Source organism: Rhinolophus sinicus, chromosome 2 (genome assembly GCF_057876585.1).
Source record: "Rhinolophus sinicus isolate RSI-liver-muscle chromosome 2, RSI-T2T, whole genome shotgun sequence".
In the NCBI taxonomy this organism is placed as follows: domain Eukaryota; kingdom Metazoa; phylum Chordata; class Mammalia; order Chiroptera; family Rhinolophidae; genus Rhinolophus; species Rhinolophus sinicus.
In genome coordinates this window covers 44230782-44257383 of record NC_142502.1, presented here as the reverse complement: position 1 = coordinate 44257383, position 26602 = coordinate 44230782, and the positions used below count along the sequence as shown (strand labels likewise).

The 26602-nt window shown below is 43.5% G+C and overlaps 1 protein-coding gene across 3 annotated transcripts in view; it reads right to left on the bottom strand.

Moving 5' to 3' along the window:
* FYN (FYN proto-oncogene, Src family tyrosine kinase) overlaps positions 1-26602 on the bottom strand; it is a 204143-nt gene that overhangs the window by 165957 nt on the left and 11584 nt on the right. For 2 of the 3 annotated variants that reach the window (XM_019735019.3, XM_019735015.3), the window contains exon 2: positions 9867-9906. The exons of the other annotated variant lie outside the window; for it this stretch is intronic. The gene's annotated coding sequence lies outside the window, so the exon portion shown is untranslated. The remainder of the gene's footprint in view (positions 1-9866; positions 9907-26602) is intronic. 3 annotated transcript variants of the gene reach the window in all.

Here is a 26602-nt window from a genome sequence, read left to right as displayed (position 1 = left end):
ATCTAGAAAACACAGAAGCCGAACTATATTTTCCTCTCGGCCACTGTAAAAAATGCATAATGAAAAAGTAAAAATGCATAATTGGCTAGTAGCCAATATTTATAAACACAAATGCAAGAAAACACAGTTAATATGGTAACTGTCAAATGTGTTTTGTTCTACCACTTCATGGGTTTGATATGAAAAAAGCGCCCGACATTTTGCGAATGAGGCCTCCCACATACCTGAAACTCCACTACGGATCGCTGTGGTAACTGCTAAGCTTCATGAACAGGTTTTATGAGTTATTTCATTTTCGACACCTAAGGGCTGTTCAAACTTTTCCCCATTTTCCATGCTTTACAATAAGCATCACTTTGATGTAGGGGGCATACACTGTTTCTCCTCATTTAATACCAGGGTAATAGGCAACGTGGTAGTTTGTTTTTTTAAACTACTGTTGCCCCACTTGCAACAGTAGTTTGGGGGGACTAACTACTCAGAGTACTCTTCTAAAGATGGAAAAAATCTTCCTTAAAGACAAAGGTTTGTTTGTTTTAAAGTACCGTAGCATTAGGTCTTGAGGAAGAGCAACAGTAAAAATAATATGGAAAGGAACCTTCCCTGGCCCACTCTTCCACCCTAAGTATAAAGCTACTCCACATCGTACTTGCAAGTTATCCAATCTTTGGTCAGTATTGACCAAAGCACAGGAGCAACAAACAGAAGTTGCTCAATTATTCCCTCCCTTCATCGGGGTCTCTTCACCTAACTCCTGTCTGTGACCGTCTTGCATGGATTTCACAGCACCCTGCACCTCCCCTTCAGACACTCCTCCTCACAGTTTCAAGTTGACACTTGATCACTATCTGCTTCCCTCACAGCCGCCATCACACAGCTCTTCCGCATCACCGTCAGGAGTTACTTGAGCCCCTGAGGCCCACATACTCTTTCCACTACATCACAACGCCTGTGAGCGACCTTGAAACCATTTCACTTTCTCTTGGTAGTCTTATTTGGAAAGACAATGCAAATGAATGAACTGTTGCTGTATCTCTTCTTCTGTTAACATAAACGATCCACACAGCATCTCACTTCCTTTCTTTTCCCCTCCACCTATATTTGGTAGTGACACATTTCACAACTTAATGAACACCCCTCCACCTTCTGAGAAGCAGCTGTATTCACCAAACAGTGAGGGCTGCTCTTCACAGAACACTTATCAGCCACAAAGGAGGACTGGTCCTTAGTAGAGGTGAACCCTTAAAACAAAGATTAGCGTTACACATCTGAATATGGGGTTCTAGTCCCGCCTTAAAACTCACCCACGAGTTAACACCCACAGGTGTGTTACAGGAAGTGCGGCTCAGGACTGAAACCCACTGACATCAGTGAGAACACCCGGGCACCTCTGCCCTCAGAGCAATGACTAACCAAGCCCTGTTCCCGCTCTCCCTTCCCGCAGCACTGCCCCTGTCACAGCGCATTTTCCCAGGGCTAACAGAGTGACACGGAGGCTATGGACACAGAGCACCTGAATGTCAGCACGACATCTGAGAGCCACTCAAAGCACAGTTGAGCAGGATGGGAAACCCTGGGCCAGGTGACAATTCAGTTTGATGGACTCAGAGTTGGCTGGACGTCCACAGCCAAGGGCACCAACGTCACAGATGAGCAACGTCGACCTGGCGGGTGGTCCTTGCAGAGCAGGACTTTGTAGGCCCTTCCTGGGTTACTGTTTTTACCAAGATGTGCGGATGGAGAGAACAAGTAATTCACAGCTAAAAGGGGGTAGTTAATTAATTAGAAGAAAGAAGTTGTAAAAGATTTCAACAGGCTAGAATGACAACAACAACAACAACAACAGAACCCTCAAATTAACAGAGATAAGATCCAGCTTTTAATTATTAAATATCTATTGCATATATATATACGGTATCACAACCTGCTCTCCACCCCCCGGTCGGCTCAGCTGGGACAACTCAGCCCTGTTCACAGGTTCTGCCAGCGGCCCTGCCCCAGGCTCTGCATGGGTGAGGCTCCGGCCACGCCTCACACTCACACTCACACTCACACTCACACACCACCGTTATGACTCGAACTTCAGACCTGCGCTTCCTTCTCCTCTTGGGGATCAAGTTCCTGCCTTGGGCCCCACTCCATTTTGGCAGTTGACTTAACTCTTTTCACCAGCTTCCTGGCTGGGATCTTGCTGCTGTACACCAGACTCCTCTTATCGGGCCCCTTCACCTGCTCGGTCAGACAATGCTGTGCCAGCATCTGCCCTTCTCGACTGCCACCTACAGAAGGACTTCCCAGCTTGCGCCTTACCCAACTGTCCAGCGGCCTCCTGTATACTGCCCGCTGCTGCTCCCATCCCCAGGAGTGCGCCCCAGCCCACGGATCTGTTGTTCTCTGGATCCCTGTCTGCACTATATTCTGGATCCCAAGCTGATTCCATCCTGCTACTGACAGAAACCCACCTCTTCTACGTGGCAGGGGCAAAGGGAAAAGGTTTAAAGCAATTCATACCAGAAAGTCTTAAGGGTTTTATGGAACACAAGCTAAATGCAAGCTGAACATGTGACAGAGTGGCTAACAGAGCGGCTAAATGACACACAATCTTGGTCTGCATTAGTACAGGACATAAGGATGCAGAATACATGTGCATCTCCTAAGACCTAATAGTCTTAGGTGCAAGTCCTTACTTTACCCTGGTCAAGCCATCTCTGAAGAATTGTTCATGTCTGAGAACCATGTTTTCAAAGAGACAGAGATAAAGGGAATGCATCCAGGAGGAACTAACTAACTAATGACAGAATTTCTGACATTAGCTAACGTAAGAATATTTGTAGGTGTCATGGCTGTTCGCCTAGGAAAAGAGGATTTACAGGGTTGGGGTTTCAGGAGCTGAAGAGCTCTGTCGTGAAGGAGGACGTAGAGGCTTATAAGAGACAGCTGGGGGGGTCTCCAGGCTCACAGTGGAAGGGGTGGGCTGAAGCAGTAAGTGCTGATCCCATCTCCATGTCTGACTGGGGCAACCCTGCATCTCCAGCCTCAGTTTCCCCCTAAGACTGGGAGCATCTTTCTTCAGAGGCCTGTCCCTACTCTCAGAGCCCAGAATTCTTCATCCTTAGCCCCAATCTGAGAAAGAAGATGGACATGGCCTTGTCTGTTCTGAGGTCTAGGAGACAAGGTTAGGTGTTAGGTCTTCTAGGGAAATCAAACTCACTAAAGCAATGTGAGAAACAAGTGGTCACAAGCTTTATATTTCAGGAAATGAAAAATATGGAAATTCCCAAAGAGAAGTTGTGGGAGGCAGAAAAACGTTCATCTCTATCCCAAGGTATTCACTTCCTAACCTCTGTGATCTGTGAATACCACCTTATATGGCATGATATGACATGATATATGACACACTCAAGGGTCTCGAGAGGAGGAGCTTATCCTGGATTGCCCTCTGGGCTCTAAAAGCCATCACGGGTCGTCTTATGAGAGGGATGCAGAGGGAGATGTGATAGACACACAGACGTGAGAGCCATGTGAAGGCAGAGGCAGAGATCAGAGTGAGGTGGCCACAAGTCAGGAAACGCCTGCAGCCACCAGGAGCTGAAAGAGGCAAGCAACAGATTTCCACCCCCCGCCCCCTCAACCTGGAAGCCTCTCAAGGGAAGGCCGTCCTCCTGACATCTTGATATTGGACTCTACCCTCCCAAACCCTGAGAGAATACATCTCTGTTGTTTTAAGCCACCAAGTTTGTGGTCATTTGCTATGGCAGCTACAGCAAACTAATCCAAAATGTTTTCTACTTACATAAAATTTTGTTACGGGCCAAAAGTGGGCAGAAATAATCTTCTTTAAGGGAAAAGCTTGAATTTTAATGTATTTTTATGGCCTATTCCATACCAGGCTCAGAATAAATGCAGCTCTGCTTTTAAAAGTGTTAAGGGACAGGAACAAAAGCATCCTTTCAGCCATTCTTTATACATAATTTCCTAATAATCTCTCCTTCACACGTGATTTCAGCAGGCAATAAGTCTACGCAGGGCAGGCAACCACACGATTCCAACCTCTACCCAGCAGGCCTGGCTGCAGTGGAACAAATTATGCAGCATCTCACGGTGTGAGAAAGCCTGCAGAGCAGGTGGGAGCTCGTCTTGATTCTCTATTGTAATGTGGGCAGCATTTCTCTCCAAGCTCTCCTGGCAACATCCAGCTCTCACCGTGTAGAATGATGAATGCTACCGAGATGAGGAATACAATAAAATGATCCCAAGCCTAGGAACTGGCCACAGAAAGAGAATGAGTGTCCCACAGGCTCCTTAAAGACGCCCACAGAATGTCATCCCTGGAAGTCACTCTCACGCTGTCACCTGGGGGACCACGTGGTGGAACCAGGTCAGGTTTAAAGAAATGGTTCCCATTTTAAGTTTTCTAATTTCTCCTTGATAAACATATCATTACTATTCTAAGAACTACAAATAAGGGAGGAAGTCCTTTTAAATTCAGTGAAGAGAAAATGAAAGATGTGTACAAAATTACCAGTTAAATTCACAAGGCCATTGGTGATTGATTTGTCATCTGCTCTACTGAGCTTCAGAATAAGAGAACATCCACCATGCAGTGGAAAGGGAAGGGTGCTCCAGGTCCCAGACCTACTTTTGGATCTTGCCACTTCCTAGATGTAGGTCCTCGGGCAAATCATTTCACTTCTATTGAGTTTCATTTTCCTCACTTGTAAAACAGGGCAATTGAATAAAATAATATGTGGCCTAGAACAGCAGTTGGCCCATCATTACTGTTCAAGGAATGAATGAATGAACTGTCCTACATCCTGGACTAGACAATCGACCTCCAATTTTTCAACTCTTTCCTTGAACCACAATGTGGATACTGCTATCTGTAGCTCTTCCAACAGTCATAAATATCTGCCGGAATTTGTAATGTCTAGGAAGTGGGATCTTTTATTATCTTGGAAATTCGAATTGGCAGAAGGCATGTTTTTTCTTCTTGAACAGTAGCACTTAGTTTTACAATCTAGAGATTTATGTAAAAGAAAGTTGGTCAGTTATTATGGGTGACGCATAACAACTATTTTTGGCTCAGGACTAAAAATGTTTGCTCTGCTGTTCATTTTGCTCTAAGACTTTAGGTAAATCCTTTCTCCTCTCAGAGCCTCATGTTTCTCATGAGTAAAGTGGTCTCTTTTTCAGGACCAAGTAAAGTTCTTCATTGTTTAACTTAAAAACACAAACCACACATATTTTTTTTTTGGTTTTCTGATCTGGGCTTTGTACCAAAAAGGATAAAGGGCTGTTGGCCCCAGTCTGAAGAATGCTTAATAAGGCGCACCATAGGTTGGGAGCTCCTTGAAGCAGAGCCTTGGTTGTACCTGGAGGTACAGTGAGTGTCTAATGAAGGAATGAACAGTGTGGTGCCCCTGTCATGTGGGTCGGGCAGTTGTACGTACTGAGGGAATTCAGAATAAGAGAACCTAAAAGTGGGGTGGAAAATGCTTTTGGCCTGCACGAATGTGAGCTGCCTGTGAAGGGGCTCTGCCTGCACCCTCTCAGGCAAGTAGTTAAGACCTGAAAAACATTTAATTGCCCTGTGGGAGATGACTATTTTAAAAGCTCTAATTCAGAAGCTCTAATTCCAGAATCTGTTTTTAATGCTGATAGAACTATTGAGCACAGATGTACCAACTTTTCTTTTTGCCTGTGTTCCTAGATCTGCCATTGTGTAAGTAAATGATACCTATTGACCAATCCAGGTGAAGAAATATTGTGTTGTTTCTGTAAATGAATTCTTGAGTTTTCTCTTTCAGTTGAATATTTTTTGTAAAGACAGAACTATGAATGGAAAATTAGATTCGACATGCCAAAGCTCAAAGATAAATCAGCATAAATTATTACCTGTAGTATACTGGACTTCCACTTACATACTGAGTGCTTTATATGTGTCACACTCGACGGCTGCAACAATCTTGTGAGGGAAGCATGTCCGTCACAGTAGCAGCAAGGATTCTAATGATCTCTCCCTGTGTCCAGAGCCTTCGCTTTCCCATAGCCCACCACACCTTGGAATTCAGATATTTGAGCCAATATATTTGTATCACTTATTTTTAAAAAGTTTTATGAGTAAATAATTTAAAAAGCTATGTTACTTTCTAGAGAGGTCTTCCTTGACACTCTCCCTCCCAATCTAGATGGCGGTTGCCTTACCACCTAACACTTTTTCAAAGCTATCATGTTGTACAGTTATATGTACAACAATTGTGTCATATCTGTGTTCTTGTAATACCTGTAAGCTTTGTGAGGTCTGAATCTTTACAGATGCTAAGCCTAGTTCCTGGCTCCTACTGCGCCCTGTTAAAATGTTGACTGCAGGCATGAATGAATGGCACATGTCCAAGTTAAGGGGTAATGAGAGCCAATGAAAGCCACTTTAGAAGGTGGCAAAGTAGAAAATGTTATTGGGCACCCAGGAAATCATGTTTCTCTTCTCTATCTATGGGTTTTATCTGTGGAAACCACGCTTATTAATAGAATTATATGGAGATAAGACAATACTTCCTTGGCTTTCTCTCCAAGAGTACTAAGTTTCAAGCAGACAAATGGACAGATAATTCTTAAGAATGAAGTAATCTGGGCAACAAAGAGATTCTGAAGATAAAAGAGGGAGGAGCAGTAAGAGCATAAGAGAAATATTAAAACGTTTTTTTTTTGCACAGAATCTTCTAGAATTATTGAAGGAAACACTTCTGAGTATGGGTTCCATAAATAAGATTTAAATATATAAAGTGTATCTTCTAAAAGTGAAACACATATTCAACTGAATCTTTAAGAATAGGTAAGCAGGTTATGCCAGAAGAACAAAAATGCATTTTTAAAAATAAAACTGATTAAATTGAATCATCCTATTTAGTAATTTAAATCACGATTAAATGGATTTGATTAAAATAACATCTACTTTGGTCGTAACTACTCTCAAAGGGCTGACAGAGGTTTGGTTTTTATGTATCCTACATGGCCTTTGTGTACCATGATTAAAAGTATTTTGACACTTGCCTGGAGAGAGGCCCCTTTCATTTCTGTAGTTTCAATGAGACCAAGAATTTCTGTGTTGCTGTTCCAATTTTTTTTCAGGGTTTAGATAGCTGCCTTCTGGCTACAAATATGGCCACAAATACTATTGTCTATTTGATGGACACAGAGACCTCCCCAAATAAAAATTGTCACTCAGAAAGAAACTAGAAAAATCACCTCCTACTTTAGAGTTGTTTCCTTTTTTTCAGTGAATTCCTTGAAACATGTTAGTCTGTAAATGTAGAATGCATGCTCCATTTTTCAGTGTTTCTTTTGTTTTAGCAAGTCCCAAGAGAAATGATAAAAATATCCTGCATTCTTATTGCGGGACTAACAGTCTCATGAAAACAAAATCTGGTTCTAAAGAGTTGAGAGTTCAAAATATGAGACTGTCTGAAACCAAGCTTTAAAGCCACATGTACGTGATTCCTACACAGCTGGTTAAGAGGTGGAAACATTAATCCATGTTTCCATGGGTCAGAAGGTCAGCAGTGCTTACATGAGGTGTCCAAAGGCTTGAGAATGCTGGTTGCTGGGGAGACATGAGGCTGTGTCTCCAGTGGGAATGTGGGGGTTGGTGTTGCAGTGTACCATCTCACTGTGTGCACTGGTTGCCATAGGAGGGAGGAGAGTGAGAAGAAGAGCATAAGCGAACCCTCTGCCATCTGTAGAAATCGTTGCTTCCTGAATGGAGTGGAGGGCTCACCAAGTGTGTGTGGGGACTGGAGAAGGCAACTCCCGTTATAGATGGAAGTCCCGTCGGCCTTCTCTGATACACACGCTTAGGGCTGCCAGCCTCAGGGCCTTCGGGATACTAGTGTAGCCCCAGAGCCTATAGGATGCCAAGTTAGCGTCCATTCTCTACGTCCCCTGCTCCAATCTCACACATGTCCTACTGGTGATCAGGCATCGGGAAAGACCAGACTCTGTATCACTAAGTAAAGACCAGGCTTCATGCATTCTGCTTTCCTGGTGACTGGGATTCAGGAAAATGAAATGGCTTTGGATTGGGGGAACGGGGGGGTGGGGGGGGGAAGGGGAGTGTTTAGGAGGAAGGAACTTGATTCGAGTTCTGTTTTGGTCCTGAAAAAGAGACCAACTTACTCACGAGAAAAATGAGGTTCAGAGAGGAGAAAGGATTTGCTAAAGTCTTAGAGCACGTGAACAACAGAGCTGAAGCAAGCATTTAATTCATTCCACTCAAGGCTTCCCACTCCATGGACTGAGTCGTTCCGTCTGAGGGGCATCGGTTGTACTAGGAATATAAGTTAACAGATCCGCCCGCTCTGTAAACTGGACTTCCCCTCTCATGGTTGCAATATTCACCTCAGCCTGAGCTGCACGAGGCAGGGCACACACACACGCACAACCTGCACACTGGAGCAGCACCTGGCGTTTCCTGGACTGCTCCCCAGGGGTTCCAGCTGTTCTGTACTATATCATCCTGAGGTGGCTCCTGGCACCCAAAAGCTCCAGCTTGCTGTGAGTCTGGCCTGGCCCAATAGGGCCACAGTGTTGCTCCCCCTCTGCCCCGCAGGGTATGCTTTTGCCAACCGCTGGCTTCCACGGCCAAAACCTAAGCACATAGGGATTGCAAAAAAAGCTCCCCTCTGCCTGGCCCTGACTAGATCCTTTTTATTTCCCCAAGTCCCCTTGGTTTGTATGAACTACGTGACTGAAAGTAGAACACAGGCCATTTTGTAGCAGCTGGTAGGTTGCATGGGTCAAAGGTCAGGGGTTGGTCATAACTGTTCTAGAACAATGTTTCAGATATGTACTTCCTCAACTTAAAGGTACATTGTTTGCATATGGAATGGCTCTCGTTTAGGGAGAAGAAACTCTCTTACACCCAGATTATTCAAAATGAGAAATAACCCCAAGTCATTCTCAGATGATGTAGTGGCAATCCCTGCGTAGCGAGCGAATCAAGGAATGTAACTCAGAACTGCTGACAAATTACACCCAAGGCAATGGGATTGGGTAGTGGAGCCTGGGGCAGAAAAGGATCCCATGGGTGGCTAGTGAGACTTAAGTCTAGCATTCAGGAAACCCAAGGCATCTGGGAGATGAGAGAGGAGCAGAAGCAGAGAAGACTCAGCAGATATTTGCAGAAAGGCTTCTTTCATGCATCCTCTGCATCAAGGAACTTTTCTGCATAGACCAGCCCTCAGTTTGCGCTCTCATAACCCCTTCTGCACAGCTCTATCTCATTATATACTAATTACCAGTGTACACATCTTTTACATTCATTCTTGTGTCAGTAGAGTCCAATGGTGTCTAATACCCAGTGGGCACCAAAAAATACTAAGCGGATGAAAGAACGACCTGTTACACAGTGACTGCAATTTGAAGGTACAGCTAGGGCAAAAGTAAGCAGCAGCCATCTGAGAGAGGAGAAAAACAATGGATGGACTAAAGGGGACTTCCCTTAGCCAGTGTGAAGACAGAGAGCTTCCCGTCCCTCACTAGACCCTGAAGGCTCGTCAGCCACTGAACAGCTGTTCCATTCTATTTCTGGGGTCTATTTAGCTATAAGACATATCTTACAGCTAAAACATATGTTATCATACTTATCCAAGTTGAGTGTCACAACTAAGGGAGGGGGAAAACAGCAGATTCACCTCAGTGAGCTGAAACTTTCTATTTCATACACCAGCTCCCCTGCCAACTCTACTTTTCTCTTAGAAAACTGTGGACTCAGAGTCACAGTCCCAAATTCAATGTGGACCAAGTCTTGGGTCCCAATGGGACCTTAATTTATAAGGCATGTGCTCTCAGGGCAGAACTTGTCAACTTACTTTTTCCACGTTTAGATCAGCATTCTGCTTCTTCAAAAAACTGTAGAAGAAAAAAAAAAATAGACATCAAACGAGAACTGAGCACTCTGCCTGTAAACCACCCACAAAATGCCACCATAGAATTTCCATTTGCCACAGACAATTTGCCCACAAATTTTTTCTCGTTCACACAATTGTTGCTAAGTCACAGTTGCCACAAACACCTGCCTGAAACTGCAAAGACCTGGCCCTGTACCACCAAAGGAAATCAGCATGAGACTTTAACTTTCAGGAGCCAGGAAAGATAAGAATGAAAGTACTGAATAAGTACACACACACACACACACACACACACACACACACACACACACCACAGCCCTTCTTCAGAGTATCTACAAGTAAGTCATCCATAGTTTGGACACACTGAAAGTGTGTCTTCCAAGGTCTTGCTCAACTTACCTCTTGTCTTAAATATCCCCCTAGCCCTCAGCACCTATCTGCCCCCACTCTTGCAATTTGAAGGGACAACTAGAGCAGGGGTAGGCAGTAGCCATCTGAGAGTGCCATCTGACTGTGGGTGGGCCTCCCTGTCAAACAGTCTTCTTGGGATGACCCCTGTTTCCCAGCAGCTGGGGTTCTCCTCTCTGGGAGGCTTGCCAACCCACCCGCCTGCACCAACTTGTCCACAGAACCCTAGCCTTAGGATTACCTTAGAACCTTGTGCCAAGGCCCTGGCAAAGCTGAATGCTGATTCTGATGGCACCCATGCCCATTTCACATTAATCTTTAAAATGCTAGCAGTGGGATGGCAGATTTCCAGTTTGCTCACACACTCTGTCTACGACCTGCCAGTATTGTAGTCCGCCATTTATTATCTGCAATTTTAGCTGTTTGGACAGAACTTCAGATTATTAAGGTGTCTAAAGAGAACAATAAAAATAGTTGAATGGAATTATGTTGACAACTATATGTTTAAGGCAGAAAGTGAAAGATTTGAGGAATCTGAAAGAAAGAAAGAAAGCAGAAGTAAATTTTCCTACCTTAGTAGAGACTTAAACTTTTTCCAACATAATTCTTAGCATCTTTCTTCCTGGTCCATGGTTGAACACACTCCCATCGTAAATTACTATCCCCATCAAAACCATCCCCCCTACACACACACACACAAGTTAACTTTTGTGCTGGTTGAAACGATGCATAATTAACAGTAACATCTTTGTGCTGTTTGGTCAAAGATGACTCAGAATGAAGGAAAGAAAAATGACCATGGGTAAGAGAATTAGAAACTCATATATTGTTTCTACAGACGGGCATTCAAATCATGAACCCACTGCAGACATGCACGAGAGCTGGCATCTCCATGGGAGGGAGAGGACGTGCTAATCAGCATCTTGCCACGACAGCCTGTAGTGTGGCAACCGTGCCATCCCATCTCTTTCTTCTGAGACGTGCTATCTGTCCTGTCCTAACCAAGACGATGCCACTGGGCAATATATGCCTTTTCTTCTGGTTAACCCACTGAGATCTAGACACAGCCGAGCTGTCAAAAATGGGAATTCCCTCTGTCCAGAAATTTTAACTGGCCTTACTGCAGCCAGAAAAGAGTAATTCAGTACTATGAGAACTTTCCACCAAAGGGAACATGTATATAGTGCAAGTCTGACTTCCATTCTTGCACACTTCCAGAGGTTTAGGAAGGTTGCCATTCTGATTTGTAGAATGGAAAGTTTCTATTTGCAGGGTGAAAGATGTCTTCACCTGTCACAGAAAGAGCACCTTTTCCCAAAATAGTGAGGAAACTGAGCCCCTCTCATGCATACCGCATAGGATGCCCAACTGAATAGCAGGGTCTGAAAGAAGGAGACTTCACTCCACAACACTTGAGCAACCAGTACCAAAAGGACAACTGAAAGGCCATTTGGGGCTGCTGGCTCACCACGACTGCGCAAGGAATCTTATCTGTATATGTATACACAGCATCATCTGATTTCTCTTTCAGGCTTACTACAGGTGGAGTTAATTAACAAAGACAATACATATCTGTATCATCCTACAGCCATAAACTACCGTGTTTCCCTGAAAATAAGACCTAGCTGGACCATCAGCTCTAATGTGTCTCTTGAAGCAAAAATTAATATACGACCTGGTCTTATATTACATAAGACTGGCTATTATATTATATTAGACCCGGTCTTATATTATAAGAAGATCGGGTATTATATTATGTTATATTGTATTATATTATATTATATTATATTATATTATATTATATTATATTATACCCGGTCTTATATCAAAATAAGACCGGATCTTATGTTAATTTTTGCTCCAAAAGACGCATTAGAGGTCTTATTTTCGGGGAAACACAGTAGAAAGATGTCACAGCTTTAACTTCAAAGACTCCCAGCAAGCACACGCGACCTGAGGTATTTTTAGGCACCAGCTCTTGTCTCAAAGAGGATACGAATGGATGAAACAGAATTTCCCAAAAGTAAAATTCACATGACAACCCCATCTAGAATGAAGAGTAGCGTTGGTTTTTAAAACCAGGTATAGCTTTCTTAAATTAAGGCTGTGTTTCTGAAAAGTTGGGAATAAATAAATTTTGATCATCAAGTGGTTCAAGTGAAAGAGAGGCACGTTTTATTTAAACGACTCCTATACTGTTTTTCAAAAATCATTACAAAAAATTAACCAAATATTCTCCTACTTTATTTGAAATCAAGATTTTGGGAATATTCACGTTTGAAGTTTCCAAGGTTTAAGGCAAGAAAATTCCCCCCCCCTCCCCCCCATCTGTGTGTGTGTACAGATACACAAGTGCTTATGTACTTACACAGACATTTTAAATAGTTGCCTATGTATTAAATTGTGGGCTTGAGGGCATTAGGGTATTTTCCATGCTTTTATTTTTCCCGCTGAAGTAGTACTGATGTTTTGTTTGAGAAATATGACTGAAGTGACCCAGATTCCCCAGTGTGAAAGGCTCGTCTATAAATGCTGCAAATGTGTGACCCACTGCAGGAGCAGAAGCCAAAGAACAAGGCCCTGACCAAAAATGAACGATAGTAGTCACCCCCTCGCCCCGTCCCTTTATCTACAGTTTCACTTTCCATGGTTACAGTTACCTGCAGTCCTAACATATTAGATGGAAAATTACAGAAAAAAAGCAACTCATAAATTTTACATTGCGTGCCCAAAGGTTTTTCTCCCAGTTCGGGGCACACTTCTGAGGAGCACATGAGCTCGTGCTCCGTCCCGGCCTGGACGAGCATCACCTCGTTGCCCAGCATCTCCAGGCCTGCACATCTCCCGCCCGTTAGTCACTTAGTAGCTGTCTCAGTGATCAGTGCTTGTGTTCAAGTAACCCTTATTTTACTTGATAATGGCCCCAAAGCACAAGAGCAGGGGTGCTGACAATTCAGATACGCTGAAGAGAAGATGTCAAGTGCATGTATGTGTAGGAAAAAACAGTATATATCGGGTTTTGTACTATCCATGGTTTCAGGCATCCATTGAGGGTCTTGGAATGAATCCCCTGAGATAAAGGGGGGACTACTGTAGTCCCAACTATTTAGATCAGATCAAATCTACCATCTTTGGAAGAATACATACAGATTCTTATTTTTAGAGAAAACTCTAAAAATAAAACTGAGAAGCCTTCAACTTTAAGAGCCCTCTCTCTCCCTCTCTCTCTCTGTCTCTCTCTCTCTCTGTCTCTGTCTCTCTGTCTCTCTCTCTGTCTCTCTCTCTGTCTCTCTCTCATAGCCATCCCTTGTAATTCCAAATGCCTAGGGGATATCTCCGATAGGCACCCACCAAAGGCCCTTACTGGAAGGGCAGGCTAAGGGATAACCAAACACAGTCACAGGGGCAAAGGCCACATGTTCAGAGAATGACAAGAGGCTTGGTAGTGCCACAGGACAAAGAAGACGGGAAGAGGATGGTGGTAGGCCAGTGGGAGAAAGGTGGGAAACTAAAGCAGAGGCCAGATCGTGAGAGAAGGCACATGCCAGCTAAGAAGTCAGCCAGGCAGGGGCGCACTTCTGCACTGACCAGGGTATTTTTAACCTACCCCGATCCCACGAAGAGGCAGAAAAACAGATGCAGCCCCCAGCATATTCCTGAGCTAAGCTTCGTCATTTCAACCTCACCAACCCTGCTGGAGAAGTATAATTTTCTCCTAATCGGCCTTCAGGGCCCAGGACAAAAATCACCCTTTCACTCTTGTTTCTTTTGGTCCCACTTCTACACAGAACTAGATTCCCTCTCCTCTGTGTTCTTCCAGCACTTGATGCAGTCAGTACCTGTTTCAGGGTCTCCCCAGCTCAAATGCCAGCTTGTCTGTGACCAGGACACACTGATCACAGTGCCTGCAACACAGTGGGGGCTAGTGTCATCTCTGCTGGTGGAAGGGTGAAGGGTAAAGAGGGGCGGTGACAGGTAACTAAGGAAGAAATGATTAACAGGGACGAAGGGAATGAAATGGCGCGAGATCAAGCCGACCTTGCTCCCTCCTGCATGGATGAGGAGTGTGTGCTGTGTGTGCCACGCAGCATACACAACACAGCCATAACCAGAAGATGAACTTTCCTTTAAATTTGGTCCTGTATCTTGAGCTATAAATAAAGTGATCTCATCCGGAGATTTTGTTGTTTTTAATATTACCCAGTGCGTCCCCTTTTGCTTATAAAATGTGATTGAGAAACTGAAATTCAATACTTTAGAGTCATAATCACATCTCATACGTGATGGAGGATACTGAAGGGCCACGACAAAGCCAACATTTAAATCCTGGTTTGGGTTTTGGTTTAATTATTTTAAGAAAAGGAAGGCTGAGGGAAAAACAAAGTATACTTTGCTCTTGCCACAGAATCTTCTCTATTCCCAAGTCAACCCTTTCTACTACTTACAAAAGATTTCAAACCTTCATTGACCTGCCAAAACACATCTGCACATTACTAGACATGTCTTCACATCTGAATGGCATTTTTCTGTTCCAGCGAGCATAGCTCTATTCAATCAAAACTAAAGTGAGAACCTCAGACTGTCCTTGGTGTGATGTGGGTGGCGACGAAGGATAAAATGGCTATTCAACAGTAACTCCCATATCAAGCGTGTCAACAGGGGCAGTGTTCCTTCATTTATTCTTAACTTAGGACCCAAGGCACAAGAAAGACCAGGCAGGGCCAGACTCTGCCACGATTCCAAAGAAAGCTGAGACACATACAGAGTGGACACAGAAGCTCTTCAATGTTCTCTGGTGAAGGGCTGGCCCCTGGCTCCCTGCCTGCAGCCCAGGAACAGGCCCCCTCTTACAGTGGGCTCCCAGAGGCCTTTGCAGCTGCACAGACACGCAGTGCAGTGCTTGAGACCATCCATGCTCAGCGTCACCACACTCTCCTATGTACCCAACAGCTGGGGCAGGCCCCAGAGACAGGACCCAGCTCAGACAAAGCCCTTTGTTAGGGGGTAGTCTTCATTGCCCCGTTTCCCGAGGAAAAATGTATTTTCCTCCAGCCATTCAATCCAGCCCTCGGCTAGCTCATTATCCTGTATCCTCCTGCACACGCGAACCTTCTAACAAGGCTTGAGATGGCAGCACCGCAGCCTCTTCTCCCATCTCACCCCACTCTTCATACAGATGCAGTTACAAGTGCATATTCAAAACAGTACAGGCATAGGGCAGTGACAGAATTGAAAATAAGTCGATGCCACCCAAGAGAATCTTCATTCAGCACATTGACATCAAGGGGACCCCTGAAGGAATTCAAAGGAAAGGGGCTCCTCTGGGGGAGGAGCAAACGGGCTGGGGACACCCTGGAGTCTCCCACCTGGGAGGACATCACAGGGCTCGCCCAGTGTCATACAGACTCTGGCTCACTCTTACTTCTTTTACATAAATATCCATTTGCCTCATTGAAAAAGGAACGCATGCTCACTGAAACTCTGGACCCCCTGTTGTTATGTTGGAGCGCTTCCCTCAGCCAGTTCTTCTATGAGCATAGAGATGTCCTCACTTCCCTGCAGCACCTCATCCCGCACAGACAACTTCCTGACAGAGGCAACCAAGAGGGGGCGGCGCCTCAACTCTGAACAGTGCACCTCGACCGACTACCTGCAGGGTCTTTCTCAATTAGTAGAGTACAAAACGTCGGCTGTACCACCTAATGAGGCCTCTCACCACTGACCTATAAATTCTCACCACTGACCTATAAATTCTGTGTTTCAGAACACAGAATTCGGGGCCACAGCCCTGAAGCAGTCTGCTTGGAAACCAACTTTCATCCTAGCTCTGCTATTGTATTTATCTGCTCTGTAAATGGGTGGAGGGAAGGGGGTGCAGTAACAGTCACATATTTAAAAAACACACAGGGGCCTGGCCAGCAGGTAGAATAAATGAATAAAGTAGGTAAGATGGGGGGGGGGGGGAGCTGACGAGCCCCATCCCGAGAACAGCTGCAACACTACTTGTGCAGGCTGTTGTCAGCAGAGAATGTAGGCTTGGTTTTGCCAGAACTTCCTTTTTTTTTCAAGAGAAGCTGGAAATCTCAGTTTTTATACAAAACTGTGCAATTTTAAAGTGTCCATTTAAATTTTTTAAACGCGCTATGCGGCCCAATAAAACATAAATGAGGGTATTTTCCAGCTATCTTTGTAAGTCATAAGATCTACGCCATGGTTTCTCTTTCTGTTAAATACGAACTTGACTGCTATCTGCCCTCCACGCGGGATTTACTGAAGAGCGCAGAAGGGGGTTTTATTATCATACAACAAAATAACCCACGTACATTCAGATGCACAAAGCAGGGTTACATTATCCATTTTTTTTAAAAAACAAACCAGGGTTTACATATACTCATACATAGGCTTAACGTTTGGTAGAATTATTTTAAATGTATACTTAGGTATGTTAGCTTCTAAATGAACAAAAGAGGTAAACTGTAATAGCTTTAGCGGGCAAGGGTTTGACCCATTAGATGAAAGGGTGGGGTGAGAGCCTAACTGTAACGGCTCTGATTTTCAAGCAGACGCTGTGTGTAGAAGGTAGAGTAGACAATACCTCTCAAGAAGCACTGCAGGCTTGGGCAGCAGAGAAGCAGGTACTTAACAGAGGAGAGCACAACGAAGGTGAAGATAATGTATTTAAGAATGGATGAAATAACAAAGATTTTATGTTCATGGACTGCATCACGTTATAGCAAACAAATCTGACTAGTACCAACTGAAGGAATTGCATCAGCAAAACACTAGACAGTGTTGGGGGCAGTAAAAATATTATTAGTAAGAATGAAGAAGCCAAGATCTAGTTATACAGGTTTTCCTAAAAACAAAGTCAGAAAAAAAAAGGAGGAAAAAAATCTTTACTACAACACACATTGCCCCACATTTTATACCGTGCCATTTCTGCATTTGTCCTTTTTAGCCTAGTTCTAGCACAGTCTCTCTTTGCTGAAATACATTAGTTGCCATGGAAACGATGTCATAGTGTGTGAAACCATTTACTGTCCTTGGAAAGGCATTCATGATAACATTGAACAGCAGCATGTTTTAAAAAGACATCCAACAGAAAACAGTTGTGTCAGAACACAAGATCTCAAAATTGTGACTTAAAAAGTATTCCTCTACCACCATTGTATGTCCCCGTTTCCCCCACATCAACCAGAGAAACATTTCTCCCCCTCATGTACACCAAGTGTCCCTAAAACAAAATCTCTGACCTTAATGTTAGTGAAAACAATAGGCTCCCTAGAATTCACACTTACCTCCCCCGGAGGGGAGGGGCTAGGAGACTTGTAGAAACAGAATGGTCTGCAGGCCTCACAACACCTCTGGCTAACAGGGAGGATTTAATCCTGTGATACATTCTGCTGTCCAACTTTGTTATGACATGTAGATATAATATTTAGGACACAGATTTGGACTTGAATTTCCTTATTGTTATGAATTAGAAAGACACTCCCTCTTTTTTTCTATCATCAACTCAAAGTAAACTGTGTTCACTCCTTTGAGAAAATATATCAAGCAGCTCTCAGGTGAGCCAGGCAAGGTATGTGTCCCCAAGAAGCTTAAAATCTAGTGGGGCCAGTTGGAAGAGGGTGGGGGCATGAGTGTCCTCCGGGGCCAGGGTGAAGAGCTGGACTTCACGCCAACTGTGAAAGGAAGGCTGAGGGGTTTGACCCAGTAATGTGATCTCATATAGACTTGTGAAAGCTCACTCAGCTGTTGTGGGAAGGGGGTTTGGGAGTCAATAGGAGAGGAGGGCAGAGTCGTAATTGCCATCAGAATAGCCCAGACAAAGGAGGATGGTGCAAAGCAGATGGAGAAATGTGATCTCTAACTAGGGGGCCCTCACACCTTGGTTTGTTTGTGCAAGTGCTAGATTACACCTATTGTTCCAGCAGCCAGCGGGTTAAACATGTGTCCAGATGATTCATTTTTTTAAACCAAATATTATTAACAATAGTTGCATTAAAATGCACCAAGACTGGGTTTAGTAATCTCCACTTTGCACGTCCAGTTTCAGCCATACTCTTGCCTTGCAGGGGATGAGACAACTGCATGGTGAAGAGAGTTTTTTGCCTTAACAAGAATTAAATCTGAAAGGTGACCAATGACAATCCCTCTCGTTCCCTGTCCTTTCCAATCTTGGCATAAGCAAACACCTCCCTTTCAAGGACAACACACAGGATGCTCACCAATAAAACAAAGAGCACTCGAACACGCGCAGCTAAGGAGCGCTCACTCCCCCCAGTCTCGATTCTACCGGACACTGAATGCACCGAGCAGGTGTGTGGTGACTCATGCTGCAGCCTGGGAGGTACAAACCACTTGTCAGAAGGGTCAACAGGAATCACAGAAAGGGGCAGCTTAGGTGTACATGAAATAGTTGCAGGAAGTATGCCTTCTCGAGAATGGTGTGAATGCTCTCGAATGGTGTGAATGCTCTCATCACAGTGTTTTTGTCATTTATTAGTGGTTATGCTATTTTACTTTGCAATATCCCTGTTAGCAACACGTTAAAAAAGCAAAAAAAAAAAAAGCAAATTTAACGAAAAGTTGAGTACCGAATTTGTTTTTCAAGAAGGGATAATGAATGTTAACTGACACAAAATGTTTGTTAGTATTTATTACCTACCATGGGAGTCACAGTGATATTATTCATTAAATAAATCATAAGTCACAAATCTGCTAAGGAAGCATCAGAAACTACTTCAAATGTTACTAGCTATTATAATAAGACTGTGCCCGAGGATGACCAATTTAACACATGCAGCAATGGCAACAGCACTCCAGGAAGCGTGACTTTTCTTTCAGATCAAATGGCTGCTTTTCCAAGTTGACTCTGCTTATTTTTGAGTTCAGGTTTTTTTGTACATATATAAAAAGTGAAGTGATAGTTTTAATGTGTTGGTTTCATTAGAAGAAGAAAAAAACTTCACAAAAAAAGTTAAATGATTCCAGCTTTATGTTATATTAACAGGTGTTTTAAACAGAAAAATCAATTAATTCCAATAATGGTTTGATTTTTTTCCCCCCATCTATTTCCTGGGATCAAAATAAGGCTTGTGGAAGTTCATTCTGTCATAGGTGGACCACCTCATGTTCTCGTGAATGCTACTGTAAACTGTGAAAAGTTTAACAGAAGAGATGAAATTATCTATTTTAGCAGTCTAACACAAATACAACTTTTGTGATGCTAAAAACAATTGTCTTCACTAAATCAAGAAACTTATTGAGCAGAAAGACTTGGAATTGGGTATGGCATATGCATAATTCATAACTACATTCAAACAAGTGGCTATATCCTACCAAATGCAAAAGAAACTATAGGTGGAAAAATTGGCAAAAAATTGAAAAACTGAACTACAAAATTTTTGTGACAAAGTGTTTTGTGAATACAAAAAACACTTCAGCATGGTGGTGTATGCCTTCTATTTTGCCGCCTGTAATCATTACACAGGTTTTAGAAATGTTTAAGAAATGACTCCCTAGGGGCAGATGAGAGGCTCAGTTGAGAGCGCGAGCTCTGGGCAACAGGGGGGCCGGTTTGATTCCCACAAGGGCCACTGAGCTGCACCCTCCGCAACTAGAATGAAGTCAATGAGCTGCCGCTCAAGCTCCCAGGTGGCCAGCTGACTCAGTTGGTTGGAACGCGGGCTCTCAACCACAAGGTTGCTGGTTCGATGCCCACAAGGAATGGTAGGCTGTGCCCCCTGCAGCTTACAACAGCAACTGGACCTGGAGCTGAGCTGCACCCTCCACAACTAAGATTGAAAGGATAACCACTTGACTTGGAAAAGTCCTGGAAGTACACACTGTTCCCCAATAAAGTCCTGTTCCTCTTCCCCAATAAAATCTTTAAAAGAAAAAAGAAATGACTCCCTAAAATCAAACTAGGTGTGCCATAATGGTATGACAGATGAATCCTGTAAAGTTTGGGAGAATTCTCCTCCAAAACAGTTGGAAATCTTTGATTAAAGCAGTAACACTTTAGCTTTTAAAGCCTTTAACCAATTCCAGTTAATGAAAACAAGGCTTGCAAATAGGAATATGTTGAAATTTATCCCAACAAAGGCAAAGGAGGAGCTAAACACATTAAATTATGAGAACTCGAGTACATAGTTTCCAAAATTTAATTCTGCAACTGTATTATGTTTTGGAGTAGCTCGACTTCTGGGGATCTGTTGATGGTGCTCCCCGTTTTAATTGGATACATTTTCATTCTGTACCAGAACAGAGTGAAGTTACGAAGCTCTGTGATTGTCTGTCATTTAAATGTGATAAAACATTCAAAAGGACTATAGAGGAATACATTTTCATGAGTTTTGCCTTATAAAAATACTTACTGAAGGTAAGAATCCTGAAAGGGGATAAAAGAACTGTGATGATATTTGGGCTAAAATATTTACTAATTTCAATATGAAAAAAAAATCAGTCTGAGAGAAGCCTCCATTTAGCAGAATTTGTTCTCAGCTTATGTGTATCTGTAGAAAGACCTATTTTCTCAGTTAAAAATATTATGAAGTATCCATAAATGCCAATCAAAGACAGTAACAATTTCAAACATTAACTATAAAACACAACTTTGAAGGAGACTGCAGGCAATACTATGAGAAAATCAAAAACAATTCATTCTTCATAAAAAATACCAGTGACATGAGTATTAGAGACACATGGCTACAAAGCTGAGTGAATATGTACCAAGAATAATTACTATCTTATGTTCTTTATAAAAAGTTTTCATCTTTATAAAGTTTTTTTTTCTGTAATGTATATGTACATGTTTTTAATTTTAAACATTTTATTATTTATTTATTTATTTATTTTAAATAGGATAGGAGGTGTTTTTATTTATTTATTTTTTAACTGGGGAATATTGGGGAACAGTGTTTTTCCAGGACCCATCAGCTCCAGGTCAAGTCATTGTCTTCAGTCTAGCTGTGGAGGGAGCAGCTCACTGGCCCATGTGGGAATCAAACCGGTGACCTCGGCATTACGAGCTCGGCGCTCCAATCTCCTGAGCCACCAGGCCAGCCCTAAACATTTTATTTTTGATAATGTTTTCAATAAAACTATTTCATAGGTCCAAAAGATTATAAAAATGATCTGTCAGTTAATAAACCAACATTTTTAAAAAATCTATAATTTGAATTATTTCACTGACTTCTTTCAATAAATGTTATGGTCCCCTATCTCCGGCTCTCTTGGCTCCCACTGACAGATGAGGAAAAATAAGAGATGTAGTAATGTTCTGAGAAGATGTGCTCACAGCATCACAGTAATTTTCTAGTAGGAAAATACATAAGCAGTATCCCAACAGGCAACTTCCCACCTCACTCCGCCCCACCCAACGCATGCTTTTTAAAGCAAGACTAAAGATTTCCTTTTCAAAATTACTAGGCATTTCAAGAAACAGCAGGTTTTAAAACATCTTCTTAAACGTAGCATCATTCTTGTATAAATGTCAAAGAGAAATGAAATGTAATTAAAAAGAGCTAACTGGTTTTTTTCCCCCTCTCTCATTTGAGTGTTCTAGTAACTACTTATGAATTATACTTGGAAATGAATCCCTTCATAAACTCGTGCTTTATTTAGTCCATGAAGATGGAATAAAAATGAAGAGCTTCTCCCCTTACAGTCTGTCAGAGAGTATAATTTCTAGTATTTACTCCAATACCTTTAAAATATGGAACTGAAGGACCACACCCAGTAAAGAGTCTCTTCTTGTCTATTTCCAGCACCACAGTAAGTTCATTGGAGAAAGGCCTGAAATTCTTTTTTTTAAATAATTTTTCAAAAACAGCTGACGTATAGGATTAGTTTCAAGTATACAACATAGCGATTAGACAATTATATAACTTATCACCCCGATAAGTCTAGCACCCACCTGGCACCACACATAGTTATTACCATATTATTGGCTATGCTGTACTTTACACCTTTGTGACTGTTTTTATAACTGGCCATTTGCACATCTTAATCCCTTCCCCCTTTGTACCCATCCCCCCAACTCCCCTCCCATCTGACAACCATCAAAATATTTTCTGAATCTATGAGTTTGTTCTTGTTTTGTGTGTCCATTTATTTTGTTCTTTACTTTGTTCCACTTATAAGTGAAATCATACGGCATTTGTCTGAGAAAGGCCTGAAATTCTAATACTTCCCATGGACCTGAGGCTCCATGGCAACTGAGGTCCATAGTTCCAGGGCACTTGGAAGAACTGCCACTGGCTGAAAAACGGGAAGCCCCAAACCCCACCATACTTTGGAGTATCTGGTGGGCAACTCTGCTGTTTCAGAGGACAGATCTCTCCACTTCTTGTCCAAGATGAAGCTAGTACAGGGATGCTAACTCACGATTTCCTCAAAGGAGAAAGCGTATTATAAAAATGCAACGAAGTAAATTTGCCGCCCTCAGTAGCAGCAGCAATCATGTTAAAATACAGCTCAAATGCAGTGTGGCATGTCTGAAACTGACACTTAGTAATCAGCTGTTTACGAAAGATGTTACTTCATTTCTGTGTAGTTGAATTCAACTTGATCACGACCATTGTATTTCTGCTTATGGTAGATAAAAAACCACCTTGCTACTTCCAGATAACTCAGCCTCTTTAATTTTAAAATTGTAGTTGCTTCAGCGCCATTAGTCAAATTAAATTAATCTCAAACTGAGATTAATCTCAAAAATGCTGTGCTCCTTTCCCTGTCTCTCCTTCCCCCAGTGGAAGATTACAGACCACCACAGGATGGGCCAAGGACCTGGTACAGGGGCCGCCCTCCGCGCCTCCCCTGGCCTCCTTGGGATGTCGCACCCCTGTGTCTCTGGGTGATCGCTTGGTTCTGTGGATGTGACTGGAGGACAGCTGCAGTCACGATGTCAGCCTGCCTTCAGCAAGTGAGACTGGCACAGTTCATTCTGTGCCTTCTTCATGCTGACCCCAGCCCTCGCCCACCCGGCTCCCTCAGCACCTCCACATCTGCCTGAGGGGACCACCAGGATTTGTCCTATGCCACCTGCAGGCTCTGGGGAACTGGCCGGGGATACCATCTCAGGGCTTGTTTCTGCCTAAACATGCCCCATTGCAGGGTGCACTACAAGGCACTTCCTTCCTTCCCAAGTTCGGGGGCAGGACGCAGGGTACAAGTCTGTCTGCATGCAGATTCTGCCCTACTCCTCTGGGGTGGGGCATGCCAGCAACCCGTTCATTTCCTATCTCTAGTCTCTGAATCACTACAGGCTCCATCCTCCAACCCAGAAAGGTATTTCCTCCTTCCGGCAGCCTCCCTCCTGCATGGCGTTCTGTACAATATATGCCAGGCCTTCTGAGATCTGGCTCCTTGGAATCCACAAATCATTTTCTTCTAACAAAGCCTGCCCCTTTTAAATGAAGGCCTGGGCTAACTGGTCTCTGAAACACGCTCCAAGGGCCTGTTTTGAAAGTGGAAAGCTGAACAATGTTTTCTTTGTTCTAGACTATAGTCTGTCCTCCCCCTGAAGTAATGGAATCCTTAGCCTCAGTGGGGGAGACTCCCAGGGCAACAAGAATTAGGAGGAAGGGAAAGTAAATTGAATCCCAGTTCAAAATATTACCTCCACTAAATCAGCCGGTCATAATGCAAGAGCTCAGAGGACCCAGAGCACTCATCCAGGATTTTAAAAAAGTACAACACACAAACATGTCATTCTTCTAGAAGACACTGTTTATACACATTTGAACCAAGGGCAAAGGGGCCTATGCCTTTCAGTTTCTTGAATTCTTTATATCCAATGTCCCGAATGTCTGTGCTACTGGTAAGTGGAAATCCCCTGAACAGGAAGCCACCCTGTTCGGTATCATCTCGGGACTCCACTTCCCGGGTGACCCCTCCCTCGGGCCTTCTCACCTTTGTCTCTCCCCCTCCACACCTGCTGTGTTCACTCATCACACCTCTACAACCGCAGGGCCTTCCTTACCTTAGCCAGCATCCCCTATCCAGCCTGAACCCGACTTTCAGGTGATTTAATTGATATTAATATTTTCTTCATTCTCTTAGAACATCCTCCGCACGCGACTATTCAAACTCATTTTCAACTCTAGGTCACCACAAGGTCAGATGTGCCTTTCCAGAGGGATAAGTACTGGGCTAGAGGGAACCATCAAACATATCTACGGATTCCAATGGGGCCTCACAATTTCTCTGTAATACTTATTATGTACCTACTAACACGTTATCCTATATTTCTGTGGCTGTTTGGACTTTTTCTGGATTCTGCAAGCCCCGCTCCCATCTCCAAATCTTCCACTGTCAGATGATGACCTGGCCTCCAGTTTTCCTGAAAAGTTTCAGGACATTCCACATCTTTACACTTCTTTCTTTTCACATAAAACTTGCACTGTATCTTCACCTATCGTACAGTGATAGTTAAAAATCACACATGTAAAGTACTGTGCCTGCCCTTTCGTGGGCATTCCAACTTGTAAATGCCTTTTTCATCTGTCCTTTCTCCTTCTGAATTACTGCTAGTTTTTATCTTTTTGAGGGCTATCGTGGATGGAATGTTGCCCCTCCCCCCAAATATGCCCATCTGGAACCTGTGAACGTGACCTTATTTGGTAAAGGGGTCTTTGCAGATGTAACTAAGAACATCGAGATGAGATCATCTTGGATTAGGGTGGGCCCTAACTCCAGGGACAAGTGTCCTTAAAAGAGAGGAGGCCATGTAAAGACACCCAGTGGAGAGAATACCATATGAAGATGGAGGTAGAAATTATAGTGACAGGTCTACAAGCCACGGAAAGCCCAGGATTGCCGGCAGCCACCAGAAGCTAGGGAAGAGGCATGGAACAGTCTCCTTCACCGATTCCAGAAGGAACCAACCCTGCTGACACCTTAATTTCAAGACTTCTGGCCTCCAGAACTGTGAGAGATTTGGTTGTTGTTTTAAGACACCCAATTGGGGTAACTCATTATGGCAGCCACAGGAAACAAATACAAGTGGTCCTTCTATATAATAACCATGATCTTGCCCTTACCAACTCTGTGTTGATCCCCTTGCATCCACTATCCCCCTCTCCAGCCTCACCAACATCACTCTCTTTAGTGGATCATTTCCACGTGTTCCAGCTCATTCAGGAGGCACTGAGAGTACAGCTGAGCATCCTGATGGGAGGCAGACAGCAGGGCTCTTCCCACAGCAGCAGTTCTGGATCTCAAGCGCATGGGAATGCTGTTGTGGGGGTGGAGGCCAGGGCGGCCATCCTGCAGCAGCAGGACCTCTGTCCCAGCTAGGCACGTGAAATCAGGGAAGGCAGCGGGGCTTGCCTTTGGCCGCAGACAGGGGACTCTCAACACGTTCCCAAAGTGACTTTTCCCACATGGCATGGTTGGGGCCAAGGTACAAATCAGAGAATGTTTGGGCCTGCAGTTTTCCAAGCGTCAATCCTCCTTGTATCACACTTAGCAAGGAACTAACCAGGAGTTACTGGCACCCACAGAGGCATCTGGTTCTGCTTCTTATACCACAGTCCTTATAGGTTCTTCCCAGCCTCTCCTCATTCGTCTTCAATGAGCATTCTCGCCTCTTAAGAGAACTACCTCCAACTCTTGGCAGTGTGAAACCAAGAACCTGTTGAACAACGACTATAAGACAGTGAGAATTACATGATCCTCATACTTATATGAAAAGAGTATGGTGTGGCGCGTTACCTATGCTTTGGCCCTAATTTGCAGACAAGACTCTGAGTTGGGATCACTGCATTTTCACCCAAGGAGGTAGAACATAAGGTGGAACCTAAAACATTATTGTGCAACCAAAATCTGGATTCTAAACCAATACTCCGAGGATCTGTCAATGCAGAGGACCCAATGATTTATCTACAAGAAGAAAATTTATTCAAGATGCATCTCAATTCTAGAAGGACTGAAACACTTGTAAGACCTCCCAACTCGGAAGCTTAGAATTGTGATCAACCAGCATTTAATAAATGCACAGTTTAGTGCAGTGTTACACATTGACCACAAAATGAATTAAACAAGCTGTACTCTTAGTTTTCTAGCAGCTTCCTATTGAAAATGGACAATATGGACACTAACATGAGTGAACATGAACAAACTGGACAAATATATGACATGGTGACATTACATGCCAGCTGGGGCAAAGTGCATTTTGTCAGTGGCGTGTGATCTCCCACGTCAGTGGTGGTTGTAGTGGTGGGGAGGAAGGTGGGAAAAGCACTGGAATCATACACGGTGCATGGTTAAGGAAGGAAGAA